Source organism: Hemitrygon akajei, unplaced genomic scaffold (assembly GCF_048418815.1).
Source record: "Hemitrygon akajei unplaced genomic scaffold, sHemAka1.3 Scf000080, whole genome shotgun sequence".
Taxonomy (NCBI): domain Eukaryota; kingdom Metazoa; phylum Chordata; class Chondrichthyes; order Myliobatiformes; family Dasyatidae; genus Hemitrygon; species Hemitrygon akajei.
Genome location: NW_027331966.1, coordinates 3,501,889 through 3,523,412, shown reverse-complemented (window position 1 = coordinate 3,523,412; position 21,524 = coordinate 3,501,889). Strand labels below are relative to the sequence as shown.

The window sequence follows — 21,524 nt, the reverse complement described above, 5'->3', positions numbered from 1 at the left end:
AGGTCCGAGTCTATATCAGTGCAGACAATTCGACATTATAACAACGTGGTAGTTTATTCAAATGACGGTCCAGTCTATTTTCGACACGTAGATCTGTTCTTCTGCAAATAAGGAAATGAAAACTCTTGCATTATCTCCTTCTTTCCACCTTGTCATCGCTACAAACAAACCTGTCAGCACTTTTACCTCTAATAATGGAAATGGTGTCGGTTACTAGGGAGATACCAGTAACTGGTGTCAGTAATTGAGTAGTGGAATTCATTTCCTCGCTGTCAACTGCCGGAGTTTCGCCAATCCACTACCATTCCAATGCGTCATTGTCCTCCAGCCAAAGTGCAGCTACTGAGACCGTACACACTGGATTTCCGTTTTCCATTTCCAAACAAACTCTACTCTGCATAGCATTGGAAGAATGGGAGCATTCAGAGAGAGCTGTTGCTGACCAGATTTCTATTTCTTTTTCAAATATTTTTTGCAGTTTATTTAACGGCGATTGTGATCATCTCTCGGGGAAAATGCATCACCCGTTACCTGGTTGGAATGGTAACTACGGTTCTGATGGTGGTTATCGTTGTTGCTTTAGTGGAACAGACCAAACAATATCTACATTTATTCTATTCATATTTCTAATGTTTTTTTTTTCAAATTCCTTGTAGTTAATTTAACGGCGATTGTGATCCTATCTCGGGGAAAATGCGGACTCTCCAAATGCATCACCCGTTACCTGGTTGGAATGGCAACAGCGGATCTGATGGTAGTTATCGTTTCTGCTTTAGTGGAACAGACCAACAATATCTACATTTATTCCAGATCCCTGCTCATCACTCCTGTATGCGCTCTGACACTTGTATTCGGGATCGTAGCGACGGATTGTTCTGTTTGGTTTACGGTCAGTTTTACCTTCGATCGCTTCATCGCAATATGTTGCGGAAAGCTGCGGGAGCGATACTGCACCGAGAGAACAGCAACGGTGGTTATGGTGACCGTGATTATTGTGAGCTGCGGGAGATGTGCCCCGGTTTATTTTGCCCTTGAACCTTACGTCATCATTGACAACACACCCTGGCGGTGCATCGGCACATCTGAATACGCTACTTCACCCGTGTGGAGAGGATACGCATTACTGGGCAGTATTTTAACACCATTGCTACCAATCGGCTTAATCCTGGTGTTTAATGGGTTAACCGTAAGGCATATCGTTGTGGCAAATAGAGTCCGCAGAAAGCTTCGGCACAGCAGCGACAATCAGAAAGATGCCGAGGTGGAAAAACGCAGAAAATCGATGATTTTGCTGTTTTCTATATCAGCTAATTTCATATTATTTTGGATCCCCTATGTAGCCCATTCCTTGAAATGGCAAACACAAAACTATTTTTACGAGGACAGATATTTGAGCTCCCCGGTATACATCCTACAACAATTTGGGTTCATGTTGCAAATGCTCAGCGTGTGCACCAATACTTGTATCTATACACTGACACAGAGGAAATTCAGAGAAGAGCTGAGGAATGGAATGAAGTATGTGTTTACATTAAATGGCCATCGGTGTAGATAACGCCCGCGTCTAATGACAATTCAGCGGGGTTTTCAAATAAAGCGGTTTTACATTGAACAGTTTTGGCAAATATGTCATAAATTCAAACAATCAATACCAACGCTCAATGTTGCTGACGTGATTGTTACATTGGTTGAGGTATGTTCCAATCTATCACAGACACTCGACTGTCACAAGGGCAGGGATGGCTTCAGGACTTTCCGGGATTTAGTTGTTTCAAAATGGACAGGGTCGGGTAACAGAGTGTAAAGGGGACGCAATAGGAAACCAGGGATAGTATCGCAGCTGCAGAAAGGGAGGACAACGTGGAGCGTTTGCTCATTAATAGATAGTGCGACTAACACACAAACATGAAGCTGATCACTCCGTTTGGAGTATTGAATACAGCCGCCCACCGGATCAGCCAAATAAGTGCTACGGGAACGGTAAAGATCCGATCGGGAAGCCAATATTTGACATCGGCCATGTTATTGGCACGGGTAACTGAAGCTTCCAGAATATTCTCTGGCATCTCCCCAGGGTAAAAGGTCTTGGTATGGCATAATTTTTCAGTTGTGTCGAGGAAGGATTCATCTCACGATATGAAGACAGGCGGACTGGCGAGCAGTCCATACCGGATCTAATATTAGAAACGGAAACGGATCAGGTGACGGATCTCTCGGAGGGTCAGCATTTCAGAGCAATAGGGCAGATCTGCCCTCTATTTAACTTGCACATGGATAGGACCAGGGAGCATGGAATGTGTTTAATTGGGGGGCTGCGGTGTATGGTGCTACCTGTCAGGAAGATGGGAACGTAAATTGGGAAATGATGTATTCTGGGAAATGTGCAACAGATATGTGGAGATTGTTTAGGGAGCACTGACATGGGGTTCAGTAAGGGTTTGTTTCATTGACACAGGGCAAGGATGATAGCATAAAGTAACCCTAGGTGGCAATAAAGTTGGAACAACTCGTCAAGAGGAAGAAAGAAAGGTACTTAAGGTGTCGGGAAAGAAGGATCTGGCAGGGTTATGGAAGGTCACAATGCACACAGAAGAGAATTTAGTAATGGATTTAGAACATTTAGAAGGGGATTTGAGAAATCCTTGGCGAGTTGCACTGTGAAGAACAGGAGGAGACTGGAGACAGTGTGGGCAGATCAGAGGTAAAAGAGGAAAACTTCTGTCTGGAGTCCAAGCTCCTCACTGAACATACATTAATGAATGTGAACACAGCGTCAAAAGGCAGATATGCCAGAACATGCCGACGCTGAGAAAGAGGATGCGCTTGAAACTTGGAAAACATTATGATAGATGATTCCCCGGTGCCGGAATGGATATAATTGAGCTGATTTGGGAAGGGAAACGAATATATTGCTGAGATTCCGGACAGGATATTTGTGTTTTCCTTGACCACGGAAGAAGAACTGAAAGATTAGAAGGTGGCAAATCTAATGCAAATCGCTACAATGCATTCATATCTTCAAAATATTTCAGAAAGTGACATGCTCTTATTTGTTCAATGGTTAACAAACATCTGTAATTGCAATCATAAACAATTTAATGAAGCCTTTCGACTCCAAGACAAAGAGGCGCAGAAGGTAACGTATCGTCCACGAGTTAATATTCAACACAATTAAAACATGACGTCTCCAAACCTCCAACGACTTCCAGGATTACTGACCTCCAATTTCTGACCAAGGATAGGATTCGGATTAAATGACTCTTTGTTGTATAATATCGAGGCTAATCATCCCTTTTACCTATTAGCACCTCTGTAGCAACAGATCTGTTCACCGTACTGAGACCACTGTCACACCCACCTCCAACCCGGATCTACAGTCTTCATTTGTTTTCTGTATTCTTTCAAACTTATTTACATCTTTCCTGCAGGTAGATGAGCCCAAAAGCACACAATATTCCAAATTAGAGAGCAATGATGTCTTAAACAACATCAACATAACATCCTCACTCCTGTACTCAGTACATTGGCCTATGAAGTCAAATGAAGTCAAAAGCTTCTTTATTTTTACTACCCGGACCGTGGCCATCCTCAACTTCCAAAGCAAAAGGCCTCAATACGCATTCTAAAGAACTTAGGAGAGTGAGCTGTAGAAAGCTAAGGCTCACATATATCAGCACTTCATAGAATTTCGGAAAGATATGCAGCCTTCGAATTTCGCATCAGTTGCTGCAAATCACTCTCATCCGTGTACTTCTCCAATCATCTCTTAAACGTTGACATCGGTATCTCAATTACCATTGGTGTACTCAGCACTGTCTACACTCTGACCACCCTCTGGGTGAAGAAGCCTCCCCTCATGTTTCCCTTAAACTTTTCACATTTCGCACTTCACCCAAGATCTCCAGTGGTATTCTCGCCCAACATCAGTGGAGAAAGCCTGCTTGCATTTACACTGTCTATACGCCTCATAATGTTGTACAACTCTATCAAATCTCCCCTTAGTCTTCTACCCGCTCGGGAATAAAGTGCTGACATATGTAACCTTTCCTTTTAATTCAAAACATTCAGTCCCGGCAATGGCCGTGTAACTTTTTTTCTGTATTCTTTCAATCTTATTTGCATCTTTCCTGCTGGTAGTTGAGCCCAACCGTAAACAATATTCCAAATTAAGCCCCAATAAAGCCTTAAACGGCAGCAACGTAAGATACAAACTCCTGTACTCCGTACTTTGGTCCAGGAAGGCCAATGTGCGAAAAGTTCACGACGCTCTCTAACTGTGCCGCAAATTTCATTGAATTATGGACCTGCATTCCCAGATTCGTTTGTTCTATCGTACTCCTCAGTGCCCTATTTCTCATTGTGTCAGACCAACCCTGGCTGGTCCTCCCAAAGTGCGACATCTAACAGTTGTGTGCGTTAAATTCGATCTGACAGTTTTCAACCCATTTTCCCTGCTGGTCCAGATCCTGATTCATGCTCCGGTACTCTTTCCGCCGTCGATTATACCCATAATGTTGTTGTCATCGGCAGACTTGCTGATCCAGTTGATGACATGATTATCCAGATCGTTGATATAGATTACAAATAACAACGGACACAGCAAGGATCCCAATTTACTTCCTCATTGTGAAAGCCAAGCGACTGACCCATCCCGACCATCCTCCCATGTGAAACCTTTCAAACTCCTTGCTGAAGTCCCTGCAGACGGCATCCACTGCCTTGCCGTCAACACCATTCCTGGTAACTACCTCGTAAAGCTTTGTACGCTTGATTAGACATGACCTACTACGCACTGGCCCATCCTGACTATCGCAAATGATCCTGGTTGTAGAAATACTTCCCTTCATAACCCATGACCAGCGTAGATTTAACATCGAGGACAATTCCTCCTTACGTAGAACTTGACGAGTCCCTTCCAGGCAAAACTATCATTATCATCCTGTGGCTGTCACTGATATTTATGGCCTATTGTTAAATGATCCTGCAATATTATCAGGCGCATTGAGAGTAGTCTGGAAGCGAAGGTGTCGTAGCTTTAAATAAATAATCGACTGGACTTAAACAGTGAGATGCGGTACAGTAGATAGAGCATAGAACATAGAATATTACAGCACAGTACAACCCTACGACTCACGAAGTTCTGACAGACTTTCAACTAATTCAAACCGACACATCCCCGCTTCAACTGAATCAGAATTAGAAACAAATTTAATATCACAGGCATATGTCGTGAAATTTGTTAACTTTACGGTAGCAGTACAATTAATCTCCCTCCCGTTGGTAACACTTTGTAGAGGGGTCGTGTCCTGTTGGTGGGCAACTTTAATGATGGACGCCACTGTTACAAGAATCATCCCTGTAGTAATGATAAGTGATGTACAGAGAATCTGCACTTATCAGCAAGTAAATTTTATTATTTCAACAATAAAACACGTAGGTTCAGACGCCATCTTCACTCCACGACACTCCATGAGCAGTCAATGAACAAAAAGATCATTACCCAGGAACGGATTCGAGGATGGCCAGAGAAAGGGACTCGGGAGAAAGAGTCGGGGATAGAGACTGCTCAGGAACCGAGAGAAAGCGGAGGGCAGAGAAAGATCATGGGGAGGGAAGCCGGGGAGGCCGAGGGATATGGTGTGGAGAAAGATCGGGGGTTCGAGAGTGATATTAGATGTGGAGTGAGATCGGAGTCGGGAGTTTGGTGTCTGGTAGAAAGCGGGAGGGGGATAGCCGGGAGAGAGATAGGGGAACGCGACGGAGAGAGAGTGACTGAATGAGAAATAGACTGGCGGAGTGAAAGTCCAGAGGAAGGCGAAGGTTCGGGGAGAGAGAGAGAGAGAACGAGAGAGAGAGAGAGAGAGAGAGAGAGAGAGAGAGAGAGAGAGAGAGAGAGAGAGAGAGAGAGAGATGAGAGAGAGAGAGAGAGAGAGAGGAGAGAGAGAGAGAAAGAGAGAAGAGAGAGAGAGAGAGAGAGGGGGGGGGGAGGGGGCAAGGAAAGAGGAGCCGCGGTTACGGAGAGACCGGAGAGAGAGAATGTGAGAGACGGGTGGGGGGGACAAAAAGACTGGGGAATGTAGAGAGACGGCGGCGAGAGACTGAGAATAGGACGGGAGGGGAGGGGAAGAGAGATGCAGCCGAGATTCTAGAGAGGAGAACGGCAGAGGGAGAGGGAAACTGAGCGAGACAGAGTGGGGGCGGGGTAGAGGGAGAATTGTATGACAGAGCTAGGGTAGAGAGATGAGGCAGAGACTTGGGACGGAGGGACGGGGGGGGGGGGGTGGGGGAGAGTCTGGGACAGAGACCGGTGAAGTAGAGAGAGATCGAGGGGGAGGGGGCCGGGGAAGTCGGCAGTTCTGGGGTGAGGAGAGATATTTCAGAATCGGGGTGAGGAAGGAGATTGGAAGAGAACTCGGAAGGGGAGATTCAGAGACGCGGCTGTATGATGGGTAGAGTAGAAGTGATGGCAAGTAGAGGGAGAAACTCGTGGGATTGGGGAGTCAATGGAGGGAGAGAGAGGCGGGAGATACTGGTGGCCAGAGGAGTTGGGGAGACGGGTGAATACAGGGAAACGGGAGATTGTAAGAGCTGGGGGAGGGATATAGACACTGGGGTTGAGAGAGAGAGAAAGGGACTGGGATGAGATAGGGAAGTGTGAGTCAGAGAATACGGTCCATAAATACACTGGGCGGTTTTGACTTTACTACCTGCGGGGCATTCTGGGATTACAGCGCTTACATTCTATAGTCCCCTGGGAAACAAGCAACCCGTGCCATCTCTCTGACCTCTCCCACCCCGCCTGCTTGACCCGAGTCCTTCCCACACCGTATCCGCCGATCTCACTTTCCTCAACTAGTCTTCGCGATATTCATCCTCCCTCCCCGTCTCTGTGACCACAAAACCCTGCTGTTGTAACGAAAGCGCAGAGTGGTATGATGAAACTCTTATACAGAGTCATGTTAGTAACGGAATACTCTGGGCAATTTCCAGCGTTGGAGGCAGGAACTGAACCCCACCCGAGAAGAAAAATACGGAGACTTGAAAGCCGGCGCGGAGACAGCGCCTAGTACGCGCAAGAGGACCAATCGACAATGGTGGTTTAAACTCTGTTTTGCTTCAGGATTTAAATTTTGTTAATTTCATTAAAGAACAGATTGCATTCTTCTTTACAACTAACTCAACGGAAGAAATTTCCAGTGGAACATTATGGGATACCTTTAAACTATATAGCCGTGGGCAAATATTTTCATACTCTGCAGGACGAAAGCAGATGCCTGGAGGTCGGTGACTAGTGAGTGCCGCAAGTATCTGCCTTGGGATTTCTGCTGTTCGTGATTTTTATAAATGACCTGGATGTAGAAGTGGAAGGATGGGTGAGTAAGTTTGCAGATAATACGAAGATTGAGTTGTGGGTGGAGCTGTAGGTTATCGAAGGTTACAGGATGCAGAGTTGGGCAGAAAAGTGGCAGATGGAGTTCAATTCCGGGGAAGTGTGAGGTGATGTATTTTGGAAGGACAAACCAGAAGGCTCAGTGCACGGTTATTGGTCGGTTACTTAAGAGTGTGGATGAACAGAGGGACTTTGGGGTTGAAATCCATATATTCCTCAATGTCGCTGCACAGTTTGATAGGATAGATAAGAAGGCCTATGGGATAATAGGGGGATTGAGTTCAAGAGTAATGAGGACATGTTGCAAATCTACAAACTTCTGGCGAGAGCACACTTACAGTATTGTATTCAGCTCTGGTCACCTCATTATAGGAAGGATGTGGAAGCTATGGAGACAGTACAGAGAAGATTTCGCAGGATGTTGAAATCAATTCTTATGAGACAAGGTTAGCAGAGCTGGGACTTTTCACTTTGGTGCGTAGAAGAATGAGGGGGGACTTGCTAGAGGTCTACAAGATTATGAGAGGTATAAATCAGATGGATAGTCAGTACCTGTTCCCCAGGGCACGAATGGCAAACACCAGAGGGCATAGGTACAAAGTTAAAAGAGGGAAGCTTAGGGGAGACATCAGGGGTAAGTTTATTACACAGAGGTTTGTGAGTGCCTGGAATAACTTGCCAGGGATGATGGCGGAGGCTAAAACATTAGGGGTATTTAAGAGCCCCTTGGACAGGCACATGGATGAAAGAAATATAGAAGATTACGGGGGTAGTGTGTGTTAGTACATTTTTTAAGGAACATATGGGTCGGCACAACATCGAGGGCTGAAGGACTTGTATTGTGCTGTAGTATTCGAGCGTCTAGTGTCTAGAAGTCCAACTCGTAGCAGATAATTCAAAGGTTAATTTATTATCAAAGCATGTATCCATATACAACTCCGATTTTTTTCTCCTCCAGACAGCCATGAAAAAAAGAAAGAACATGAACGCCGTTCAGAGACAAACACAAAATACCACCCACCCACACACACACACACACACACACACACACATAAATAGAATGGCAATCCCATCGTCAACCTCAAAAAACTCCTCTCCCCGCACAAAACGCAACAAGAACATCGACACCCCCTGCCCCCAAAAATAAAACCTAACGCTGCACAAATGTGGAGGAGTTGGTGTCACCAGTGTAGAGGAGGCTGCATCGAATTAGGCGACCCCAGGGGATTCACAGGTGAAGTGTCGCCTCACCTGGAAAGATGTTTGGACAACGGACTGAGTTCGGCCGTCCGGCCCTTTCACTGTGACACCCCGAACTCCACATCAAATCCGTCCAACCAAGTCTGGACGAGGTTTTATGACCAATAAACTTAATTCCTTTCTGCGCTCAGCTGTCCAAAAGATTCACTGACTTTTAGATGAAGGGGTATCTATGGACCACATGCTAAGGCTGTTGAGTTTACCAGGAGACAAAGTCAGCAGGGTCGAGAGATTTTCTGTTGACTAACACACTGTGTGTGGACCCCGCTGACAATTCTGGTGTTGTGACCCGAATCGAGACAAACACCACGCTGCCCACTCCACCAACAACACGGCACAGCCGGACACGTAACAGTGGACTTTACATCCCACAACACTGGATTCAGTGATGAAACCCGTGATTAATGCTGTTGTCCCACTGAAATCATAAGTATCGTCCATTCAGGTGTTTTTAAATACGAGCTCTCTCTCTCTCTCTCTCACAAGTGACGTCACCCACACACGGCCATCAACAGAGGATTCTGGAACTGAGCTATCTCATTGGTGCGAAGTGATGTCAATCATTGGTTACACCCAATAGCGAATGGAGAGCATCCAAGAGGGCGGTAGCCCCGCTGAATCCGTCTCCCGCTCCCTCAGCGACCACCCCGTCAAAGCGGAGCCAACCCCAAAGTAAATGTCCCTCTTTCTGATTTATTTCCAATTCCCTCCGAGGGAATTTCCGGCGCTTGTGAAGTGTCTCCTGCGGCCGGATTTTAATGTATCGCTGAGAGGCTGGAGGAAACCGCTCGGCCCATCGGCTTGAATCAGCTCCCGGGGGAGTTGGGGATCCCGGCAGAAGACGGAGGGGAGGGGGATTTTATTGAAAGGATACCAGTGGTGTGAGAAGGAGCAAACACGATATTTGTCCCTGTGGGGATAGGAGGAGTTTAGCTGTGGAAATGTCTGAAACCATGGTGGTGGTGAACGGAGGGATTCACCACTGATGGACAAACACCGAAAGACTGTTGACCTCCAAGTCGGGCCAATGGTCTGGGAAAAGTGGGGATAGGATTGGTGTTGGGGTGCAATGATGGACTGGCCCGGGATCTTATTGAATGACAGTATAGGCTGGAAGGGCCGACTGGCTTGCTCCTGTTCCTGTTGTCTCTGTGTTTAAGGAGATGGAATAACCAAATCCTTCCTGGGTCTGCAAGATGTTTCAGTGCGTGTTGTAAGGACCGGTGGTTGGAGCCCAGTTTTTCCCAAACTGTATCAGCAATCTGACCGAGGGACCAAATCCAACATTTCTAAGTCTGTTGTAGACACGAAAGTATAGTTATATACTGATAATGACACAAATGTATATTAAGATATTGTTAAGGACATAAAACTTATATCTCTACATTGTTAATGAGATTTCTAAGTCTGTTATTGATACATAATATATATATTATATCATTGCATACAACCTGTATTTAAAAACATAAAACACATTTCGATATTGTTAATGCCAGAGAATCGTATTATTTGTGTTCCGTGTGTTATCTGAATGCACTTGCCTGTGATGCTGCCGCAAGTCAGTGTTTCTCTGTACCTGTACCTTCCGGTACTTGTGCACTTCGTTATGAATTCCACAGGACCCCACAAAATTTAGTGAGATTTGATTATCATCTTGTCATCTTAGTGGGAGAAATGTAAAGAGACAGTACACTGTCAAATACAAGAACCTGAACATTGTTGATGAGCAGAGGGATCCTGGAGTCCAAGTTCCCCGCTTCCTGAAAGAGACTACTCAGATGGACAGAGTGGTTAAGAATGCCAATGGTATGCTTACCTTTACAATCAAGGCGTTCATTTCAAATGTCAGGAAGTTATGTTAAAGCTCGAGTTAGGTCACATCTGAAGTATTTCACACAGTTCTAATAACCTCATTCTCGGAAGAATGTCGAGGCTTTGGAGCGATTGCAGACGAGCTTTACCAGGAAATATCCTGGATTACAAGGCATGCATAATTTCAAAGGGCATATACCAAAGTTTACATTGGTTCGTTCTAGCTTTTTCACTTTAGGATCATTCATATCATAGTATATACTGTTAATTCAGTCTATTTCTGTAGGACCATCAGTGATTGTCCTTTATGTGTTCTTCCACCAAGTTCTATCTGCTCATTCCGTGCTCATATTGTACCTGTATCTTATCAATAATTATATATCAACAATCTTTCTCCTACTCTCACCTCATTGTGAAGTATTCTGCCTTACTGAGATATTTCCGCGCTCAGTGTTTGTTACCTAGAACTAGAAGAGGATTTATTGAATGCAGCATGAGGTAGGGTAAAGGCAGCCATTTCAAATTTTTGTTTCAACGGTATGAAATGGCAGCTGTGTTAATTTTATATAAAGACACTTTACAGGACAATGTCAGGGTAGCAGACTGTCACCTGAAGTTTAACTGAAGTTGGTTAACGTAAAAAGACAATGGTCCGAAAGACTTGAGTAAATAAATAAGACAATAATTTCAAAAAAAAAAATCAAGTTTTGGAATGGCCGAGCCAAAGCCCTAGCGTTAATCCCATAGGAATGTTGTGGAATGGCCTGAAGCAGCAGCTCAGGCAAGGAATCCCACCAACATCCCAGAGTTGAAGAGTGATGACTGTGTGTACTGAATGAAGAGAAAACTAATGATGATCCCTTTTCCATTCTGGTTCCATCTGCTCATTCCCCACACATCTTGTTTAAACTCTGTCCAGCCTGTAACCCACCATCCCAATGATATACATCAACCATCTTGTTTAACCTCTGTCCAGTCTGTGTCCCACCATCTCAATGATATATATCAACCATCTTGTTCAACCTCTGTCCAGTCTGTATCCCACCACCTCAATGATATATATCAACCATCTTCTTTAAAATCTGTCCGGCCTGTATCCCACCACATCAATAATATATATCAGCTATCATGTTCAACCTCTGTACAGCATTTATCCCACCACCTCAATGATATATATTAACCATCTTGTTCAACCCATGTCCAACCTGTATCCAACCACCTCAGTATGTATCAGCCATCTTGTTCAACCTCTGTCCAGTCTGTATGCCCTCACTTCAATGATATATATATCAAACTTCTTGTCAATTTCGGATCAGTCTTTATCGCATCAATAATTACAATTTTAGGTTCAACGTTACAAAATGACGAAGTGTTAATCTTGATAGCATTTAAAGTGAGTCTGTTATTGCATTTTTTTGTCATTTTTGAAGACCCACATTCTCTGTTGCCAGGGTAACCGCCCATGTAACTTGCAGGGAGTGGTGCACATTTTTATCGCTCTCTGGTCACGGTCCCTCAATGAGAGACATGGGCCTCGGGAGCAGATGTGACAGACTGATAGTGGGGTGGGGAGGATTTTGTGAGTAGTGAATGTAACGACTGTATTAACTCTGTGTTGGAATGAAGACGAAACTAATGAATGTGGGCATTACATTTCTGCAACGTTGTTCAGGCCGTCACAAACATCCTGTAATCAGTCAATAATTGTGCATAATTTAAAGTAAAAGGAGAAAAAGCTGGAAACGTTCAGCAGATCGGGCAGCAACTTGGACAGTCTCAGTTCAGATACTGGGTCTTCCACAGTTTCTCTTTCCACAAATCTAATCTGATGAAACGAGTTTCCAGCACTATTATTTCAATTTTATATTAAAAACATTTTATTCCTGTTAGCCTACAGGAAATGTGATGACCGGTTGTGCTGGGCAAGACATGATTTAACAAAAAGATCGTGATAAATTGAATCCGGTTTAGTTGCAGGGGACAATGTGAAACGTATCCCCGGTATCTGGTGACTCACGCCCAGGTTTTCCAGCCTGATCATTGGTCCAGTCAAATGAACATCAGATTCCCATCCTGCCATAAGTTGACGCAGTGTTAGTTTTTGAACTCTGATTGGCCGAAACACTGCATCATATTACCGGTAGCAACGAGTCCTTGGAGAGTTGCTGTTTGGACTGTAATCATTGAAACTACTACTGTCTCCTCGTTGTGAATTATTTTGCCTCACTATCGGTGTTTATTAACTAGAAATAGCAGAGGATTTATTAAATGCAGCCTGAGGTAAGGTAAAGGCAAACATTACAATTTTAGTTTCAACGTTATAAAATAGCTGTGTGTTAATTTTATATCAAGTCATTTTACGGGAGAATGTCAGGGTAGCACTCTGTCAACTGAAGTTTAATTGAGGTTGGATAACGCAACAAGACAATGATCCAGAAGACAAGTGTAAATCAATAATAGAATAATTTCAAAAGAAAATTAGAATGGCCTAGTCAAAGTCCTAACGTTAATCCCATAGGAAAGTTGCGGAATGGGCTGAAGCAGCAGTTCCGTCGAGGAATCCTACCTCGAAGCAGCAGTTCCGTCGAAGCAGTTTTGTAAGGCGGAATGACATAAAATTCTTCCAGGCCGATGTGCAGGAAGATCAGCAGTTAACGGAAGCATTTGCTTGAAGTTATTGCTGTACGGGGGATTGTGGGCGCGGCGGGGGGGGGGGGGGGGCTTCACACCAATTAATGAAAGCCAAGGTTCACAGACTTATTTTGAACAAGTACATGCAATATTGAATGATGTTAATATTGTCATAACGAGACTCACAGCGTTTTAAATTGACTCTGTTGTTTACATTTTCGGTCACTTTTGGAGAGCCGCTTTCTGCATTGCCAGGATAACAGCCCATGTGACCGGTACGGAGTGGTAAACATTTTTATCGCGCTCTCGTCACCGTTGCTCAGTGAGAGTTAGTAGCGTCAGGAGCAGATGTAACAGACTGATAAAGGGGTGGGGATGATGCTGTGAGCATTGACTGTGTGTACTGAATAATTCCTGTGTTGGAATGAAGAGAAAACTAATGATGATCCCTTTTCCCATCTGGTTCCATCTGCTCATTCCCCGCGCATCTTGTTTAACCTCTCTCAGACCTGTAACCCATCACCTCAATGATATATATAAACCATCTTGTTCAACCTCTGTCCATTCTGTATCCCACCACCTCAGTGATATATATCAACCATCTTGTTCAGCCCCTGTCCATTCTGTAACCCACCACCTCAATGACAGTCTGTATCGCATCAATAATTACAATTTTATTTTCAACATTACAAAATGGCGAAGTGTTAATCTTGACAGCATTTAAAGTGAGTCTGTTATTTCATTTAATTTTTGTCATTTTTGGAGAGCCACTTTCTCTGTTGCCACGGTAACAGCCCATGTGACTTGCAGGGAGTGGTGCACATTTTTATCGCTCTCTGGTCACGGTCCCTCAATGAGAGACATGGGCCTCGGGAGCAGATGTAACAGACTGATAGTGGGGTGGGGAGGATGTTATGAGCATTGACTTTATCGACGGATTTATCCCTGTGTTGGAATGAAGACAAAACTAATGAATGTGGGCATTACATTTGTGCAACTTTGTTCAGGCCGTCGCAAAGATCTTGTAATCAGTCAATAGTTGTGCATCATTTAAAGTAAAAAGAGAAAATGCTGAGACCGTTCAGCAGATCGGGAAGTAACTTGGACAATCCCAATTCAGATACTGGCTCTTCCACAGTTTCTCTTTCCACACGTCCTATCTGATGAAACAAGTTTCCAGCAATACTATTTCAATTTTGTATCACAAGCATTTTATTCCTGTTAGCCTACACAATTGTGCTGGACAAGACCTCACTTAACAATAAGATAACGATAAATTGTGTCAGTTTAGCTGCAGGAGACAATGTGAAACGTATCGCTTGTATCTGGTGACTCACGCCCAGGTTTTCCAGCCCGATCATTGGTCCAGTCAGATGATCATCAGCTTCCCGTTCTGCCATAGGTTGATTGAGTGTTAGTTTCTGAACTCTGATTGGCCGAAACACTGCATCATTTTATCGGTAGCAAGGAGTCCTAGAGTTGCGGTTTTGGCTGTAATCCTTAGTACTTATACAGATAGGACACGATGTTCCTCCTTCCAAATGAATCAGAAGTCTCGGGCATCTGGACATTGGTTGTGGGTATATCCCTGAATACACCACTTGCTGTGAGATGTGTGGACGATGTGCGAGGCTTCTGGCGTCGGTAAGGGACAGGTTCAGCTGTGTGACCCTGTGAGGCTGGGTCATGGGATATCATAGTTTTAGATCAAGTAAAATGGACCCGGGGGTCAACTTGCCCAGGTTTATGATGTGTTGAGCGAGTATTTCTGGTCTGTGGGATCATTGTTCAAACCGTTTAAACAAACCACAACTTTTCGCACTAAATTGTTCTGGTATCAATTTGCCTGTTGTTCCTGGGAATCTGTTCAGTGCAGTTGTTGCTAACAAGGTCCACATGAATAATCTCAAGAATGATCGGCTTTATGTATGAGGAGCATTTGATGGTTCTGGACCTGTGCTCAATGGAGTTCAGAGGGGCAGTGGGGGTGGTGGAGGGATGTATGTTTAAGTAAACCTACCGAATGCTGAAAAGCCTGGATACAGTGGACATGGAGAGGATGTTTCCATTCGACAGGGAGTCTGTGATCTGAGAGCACCGTCTTAGAATAAAGACGCCTGCTTTTAAAATTATGATGACAGACAGGCAGACAGACATACTTTATTGATCCAGAGGGAAACTGGATTTCGTTACAGCCGCACTAACCAATAATAGAGTAGAAATACTGCAAAATAAAACTAGAAATAATTAATTAATAATAAGTAACTTATGCCAGGGGAAATAAGTCCAGGACCAGCCTATTGGCTCAGAGTGTCTAACTCTCCGAAGGAGGAGTTGCAAAGTTTGATAGCCACAGGCAGGAATGACTTCCTATGACGCTCAGTGTTACATCTCGGTGGAACGAGTCTCTGGCGGAATGTACTCCTGTACCTAACCAGTACATTATGGAGTGGATAGGAGACATTGCCCAAGATGGCATGCAACTTGGACAGCATTCTCTTTTGAGACACCACCGTCAGAAAGCCCCACAACATCACTGGCCTTACGAATGAGTTTGTTAATTCCGTTGGTGTCTGCTACCCTCAGCCTGCTGCCCCAGCACACAACAGCAAACATGATAGCACTGGTAACCACAACCTCGGAGAACATCCCCAGCATCGTCCGGCAGATGTTAAAGGACCTCAGTATCCTCAGGAAATAGAGACGGCTCTGACCCTTCTTCTAGACAGCCTCAGTGTTCTTTGACCAGTCCAGTTATTGTCAATTCTTATCCCCAGGTACTTGTAATCCTCCACCATGTCCACACTGACCCTTTGGATGGAAACAGGGGTCACCGGTGCCTTAGCCCTCCTCAGGTCCACCACCAGCTCCTTAGTCTTTTTCAGATTAAGCTACAGATGATTCTGTTCGCACCATGTGACAAAGTTTCCCACCGTAGCTGTGTACTCAGCCTCATCTCCCTTGCTGATGCATCCAACTATGGCAGAGTCATCAGAAAACTTCTGAAGATGGCAAGACTCTGTGTTGTAGTTGAAGTCCGAGGTGTAGATGGTGAAGAGAAAGGGAGACAGGACAGTTCCCTGTGGAGCCTCAGTGCTGCTGACCACTCTGTCTGACACACAGTGTTGCAAGCGCACATACTGTGGTCTGCGAGTCAGGTAATCAATAATCCATGACACCAGGGAAGCATCCACCTGCATCACTGTCAGCTTCTTACCCAGCAGAGCAGGGCAGATGGTGTTGAACGCACTGGAGAAGTCAAAAAAAAAATGACCCTCACAGTGCTCTCCGGCTTGTCCAGCTGGGCGTAGACACGGTTCAGCAGGTAGACAATGGCATCCTCAACTCCTAGTCGGGGCTGGTAGGCGAACTGGAGGGGTGTCTAAGTGTGGCCTAACTACAGGCTGGAGCTGCTCTAGGACAAGTCTGTCCAGCGTCTTCATGATGTGGGAGGTCACTGCCACCGGTCTGTAGTCATTGGAGCCACTGGGGCGCGGCGTCCTCGGTACAGGGACGAGGCAGTACGTCTTCCAAGGAACAGGAACCCTCTGGAGACTCAGGCTCAGGTTGAAGACATGGTGAAGTACTCCACATAGCTGGGGGGGGGGGTGGGACAGGCTTTGAGCACCATGGGGCTGACACCACCCGGGCCTGCAGCCTTGCTTGAGAAAAATCTCTTCAGTTAAAGGACAGCTGCTGTGTGGAATCTGTTGCCGCAGAGGGGGGTGGAGGCTGCCCTTTGCGTATATTTATGGCAGATTTTAATATGTTCGTGATTGCTCAGTAGCTTCAGGGTTGCAGAATGAAGGCAGGAATATGGTGTTGGAATAAAAAACATGTTTGAATGGTGGAACAGATTCGATGGACTGAATCATCTAATTCTCCTCCTACATCTTGTGTCTGACCATAACTGAACGATGACTCCATCGTATCCCATATCAGGCATTGGGAAGTACGAGGGGAAATTTCAGATTTGTTCTTTGAAATCGTTGTATTTGTCTTCAACGTTTAAACTTCGATGAACGGAAATATTTGTTTTATCATTTGTATTGTTAATGTGCTTTATTATCTGTCTAGTTGAATTTGGAGCTTCGGTGAGAGATTTATTGGAAGAAAAACCCCAAATGGAAGCAAACCACGACTGAAGACGAGGGAACATCAACAAGTGAACTAGCCCGAAGACTGAGAGCACCAACTGGAGAGAACCTTTCTGACTCAGGGTTTCCATTGATTCAGTCAGGAGAAAGTCTGGTGAGTCTCATTTACTCAAACACTGGTCCTTTAGACATTACATATCTATACAAAGGAAGGTAGGAAACAGTTGGAATGAGACTGAATGTGCCAGGTAAGCCTCTGTCATACCCAGCTGCAATCACTTCAAGTCTGGTAATGTGTTGTCAGCAGCCCAGCTCTTTAAAGCCACTCACATTCCCTCAGTGTTTGCTCATTTCAAGCTTTTGCGTGTTTTGAAATAGCTTTTGGTCAGTTCTGAGTGGGGAGCGGGAATGAGAGGGGTTTGTTTATACTTACTGTCTTTCAGAAATGTAATTGCTTGAACTTAATTTGTGCCGACTGACTAACCATATCCTGTACCTTATGAACCAAATTATCGATATACACGACAAGTAGGAATGGGTGTAACCCCGGGAACATCACTAAGCACGGAACCCAAGTCCAAGAAACAGCTTCTCACCATCAGCTTCTGCTTCCTGACAATCATCTGTTTGCAGACTCTGGGGCCCTGTAACAAACTCAATGTTAACAGCAAGATTAGACCCTATCTATAATAAAGAGGAACTTGTGCTTCCTGGGGGCAGGTTTGGCACATGTGACGCTCGCAAGGAAAACCTCAAGGAGGGCGATCAGCGGGAAAGGAAGAATGGAAGAGGGAGTCGCGAAAGGAGCGGAAGTGTGGGGGAGAGGGGTGAGGGAAAGCTATGTTTGTTACTAGTATCCCGTTCGAGATGGCGAATGTTACTGAAAATTGTGTGCTGGACGCAGAACCTGGTGGTGTGGTAGATGAGGATCAGAGGAAACCTCTCCATTGTGGGGCCGCGGGTGGATGGGCTGAGGGCAGACGGAAGATGGGCGTAAGAAATGCGGATTAGGGCAGCATTGCTGGGGAAGAAAGGAAGCAGGAGGACATCTCATTAGTTCTGGAATGAAAAGCCTCATCCTGAGAGCAGATGTGGCGGAGACAGCGGAACTGAGAGAAGGGATGGAATGGGTATAGTGCAGGTAGCTGTGAGAATCAATGGGTTTATACAAGATGTCAGTGGATATACGGCCTCCTGAGATGAAGAAAGATAGTTCGAGAAAAGGGTTCGACGAGTCAGTAAATGGACTAAGTAAACTTGACAGCAGGTGCAGGAAGAAACACCAATGCATTCGGCAGTGTTGTGTCAGAGGAGTTGGGAAGCGATGACGGTGCAGGCTTGGAACAAGGATTGTTCCACATTCCCGGCAGTAGGTAGGGGGTTAGGTCGAAGGTACATTGTGCTTATTGTAAATGTTATTGTGTAAAGGAGTGACATGGCTTCACTTCTTTGGGCTTAGTTGAGATTGTACCTGGAATATGGTGTAAAATCCCGCTCCCCATACTAACACGGGTTATACAGACCAAAGAACAAACTGCCGGAGGAACTCAGTGGGTCGGGCAGCATCTGTGGAGGGAAATGGACCGTCAACATTTCGGGCCGAGACCCTCCCTCTGGACTGAGAGTGGACGGGAAATAGTCAGAGAAAGGAGGTGAGGGCTGGGGATGGGGCAAGAGCTGGGGAGAGAGAGGCGGATCCAGGTGAGGGGGGAGGTGGGACGATGGAAATAGTGACAGCGGTGGGAGGTGAGTGGTTGGGGCAACACGGGGCTGCAGAAGATATTTAATTCCACGGAGGATTACAAGAAGTTAGAGAGTGTTTCTTTTAGAGATTCACCAGACTGATTCCTGGAGGACGATGAAGATCAGTGATCGTCCTCACATAAAACAGAGGCCGGCAGTTAGTGGAGACCGAAGGGATCGAGGAAATGGGGATAATGCAGAAACATGTGGCTGAGATGGGAGAGCAGCCGTCATCTTGTTGATAGTTTAAGGGGCTGAATGGCCACCTCCTCCTGTTTCTCACTTGATGTTTCAGTGTTCCTGTCCAGTGAGGCTCCGGAGGAATGTGAATAGAAATTAGTGTTTATAAACGTAGAAGTGATTTCAATGAAACCTGCACAATTCTTCTTCGGGTGGGAATTCAGTGTCGGAACGGGATGAGAATTGATCCAGTAACTCTGAGAACCGGGTGGTGGAGCGATGGGGACGGGGAAGACGCAGAGGGAGAGATTAAAAGTGTAGCTGGGCTAAATATGAAATAATATGTAAAATGCGGCTTGTAGGTCGGGCAGCGTGTGAGGGGCAAGGAGCAGAGTCACCGGTTCAGGTGGGAAACCCTCCACCCGTCACGTGATCCAGGTTCTCACTCCCATTTCAAACGCAGATCTGCAGCATCTCAGGTTCTCGCTTCCGAGGCCCCGCCCCCGCTCTCACAGACTCCGGATGGGCGGGGTTTTCTTTCCGTTCTCTGTTGAAGCGGATCGTCTGCTGGGAGCGGATAGTCCGATCGCTGTCTCCTGGAACAATTAATCAAGTTCTCATCGGTGAGTATTGATAACCGGTTACTAGGGGTGAACGCGACCAACATTTTCACATCGGTGAGTACTGAAGCCGATCCCGGGGGAAGTTGGGCACCTGATGATGGGCAGGGAGTCCCGTTAACGTCCTCGAACCGGTGGTCTCGTTCCGCTTCCAGGATACAACCTGTTGTGGTCGGTCCGAGTTATGGGACCTTCACACCAAACCGACTGAGATGAGCCAGCCGCTCAGCCCCTGGTGTTCTGGTCCCAGGAGCGGGATGAGGTGGTGATGCCGAGACTGAACCCATCCATTAAGATGTACCTGGGGAATTTTACCTCCATCACCCGGCCCGGTATCGGATCCAAACTTCACCTGGATCGATGCCTGGGGTCGGTAATTGTTTTACATATTTCCAGCACACTGGAAACGGCCCTATTAATGCGAGAAATAAGACTTGTTCATTTATCTGTGTTTCTCGGAAATGTGTACACTCCTTCCGGAATTTCCAAAGGAGCAGCCCACGCTGTCTAATATTTCCACACAATTGAAATGGGGGATGTTTTCCATGTACAGAGTTAGAGTGAAAATCGTGTCTCTGGTATTCTCCACACAGATCAATACATTGCAGCAGTACATTGAGGTAAAACAAATCATTCTGGTTACAGAGAAAGTGCAGAGCAGGTAGATATGTGGTGCAAGGTCACATCGATTTAGACTGTGAGGTCAGAAGTCCACTCATCACGCTGTTCGCTTCTAACAGCAGAATGGACACCGTCCTTGTGCCTGGTGGCGTGTTTCTGTTTTATTTTATCTTCACCCCTATGGGAGGGTGAGAAGTGAGAATGTTCAGGATTGTGGGGAGTTTTCATTACGTTGGCTGTTTTACTGAGGCAGTGGGAAGAATAGACAGAGTCCATGGAGGGGAGGTTGGTTTCTATTACGTACTCAGCTCTATCACAGTTCTCCACTATTTCATTCAATTAAAGGAAGAGCAGTAGCTATATGAAGATGTGAAGTATCGGTATGGGATACTTTCTGCGGTGAATTGATAAAGTGTGTCGAGTAGAAAATGACATATGCCAAAATTCTTATTGTTTGTTCTGGTTTTGTTATATTGGAATCTGTTATCTACTCGTGCGTACTATTATTTCAGGATCTGTGTATTGCGGGAGGAACATCAGAGATCGCCCTTGATCCCATTCTCTCATCTGGCTCCATATGCTCATCCCCTGCCGATCTGGTTCAAAATCTGTCCAGCCTCTGTCCCACCAACTCAGTGATAGATATCAACCATCTTATCCAATCTCTGTTCAGCCTGTATCCCACCAACTCAACGATATATATCAACCATCTTGTTCAACCTCTGTCCAGTCTGTATCCCACCACCTCAGTGATATATATCAACCAACTTGTTCAACCTCTGTCCAGTCTGTATCCCATCACCTCACTGATATATATCAACCATCTTGTTCAACCTCTGTCCAGCCTGTATCCCACCACCTCAATGATATATATCAACCATCTTGTTTAACCTCTGTCCAGTCTGTATCCCATCACCTCACTGATATATATCAACCAACTTGTTCAACCTCTGTCCAGTTTGTATCCCATCACCTCACTGATATATATCAACCATCTTGTTCAACCTCTGTCCAGCCTGTATCCCACCACCTCAATGATATATATCAACCATCTTGTTCAACCTCTGTCCAGTCTGTATCCCATCACCTCACTGATATATATCAACCATCTTGTTCAAACTTTGTCCAGCCTGTATCCCACCACCTCAGTGATATATATCAACCATCTTG

General features: G+C 45.4%; 1 protein-coding gene and 1 long non-coding RNA gene across 2 annotated transcripts in view; both read left to right on the top strand.

Annotated features, from left to right (window-relative positions):
• LOC140722539 (NACHT, LRR and PYD domains-containing protein 3-like) overlaps window positions 1–21,524 on the top strand; it is a 333,835-nt gene that overhangs the window by 264,668 nt on the left and 47,643 nt on the right. The window lies entirely within an intron of this gene.
• LOC140722541 (uncharacterized) lies at window positions 12,630–19,587 on the top strand. The gene is made up of 3 exons (XR_012097657.1): window positions 12,630–12,742; window positions 17,171–17,344; window positions 19,476–19,587. It is a non-coding gene; the product is annotated as an uncharacterized lncRNA (long non-coding RNA).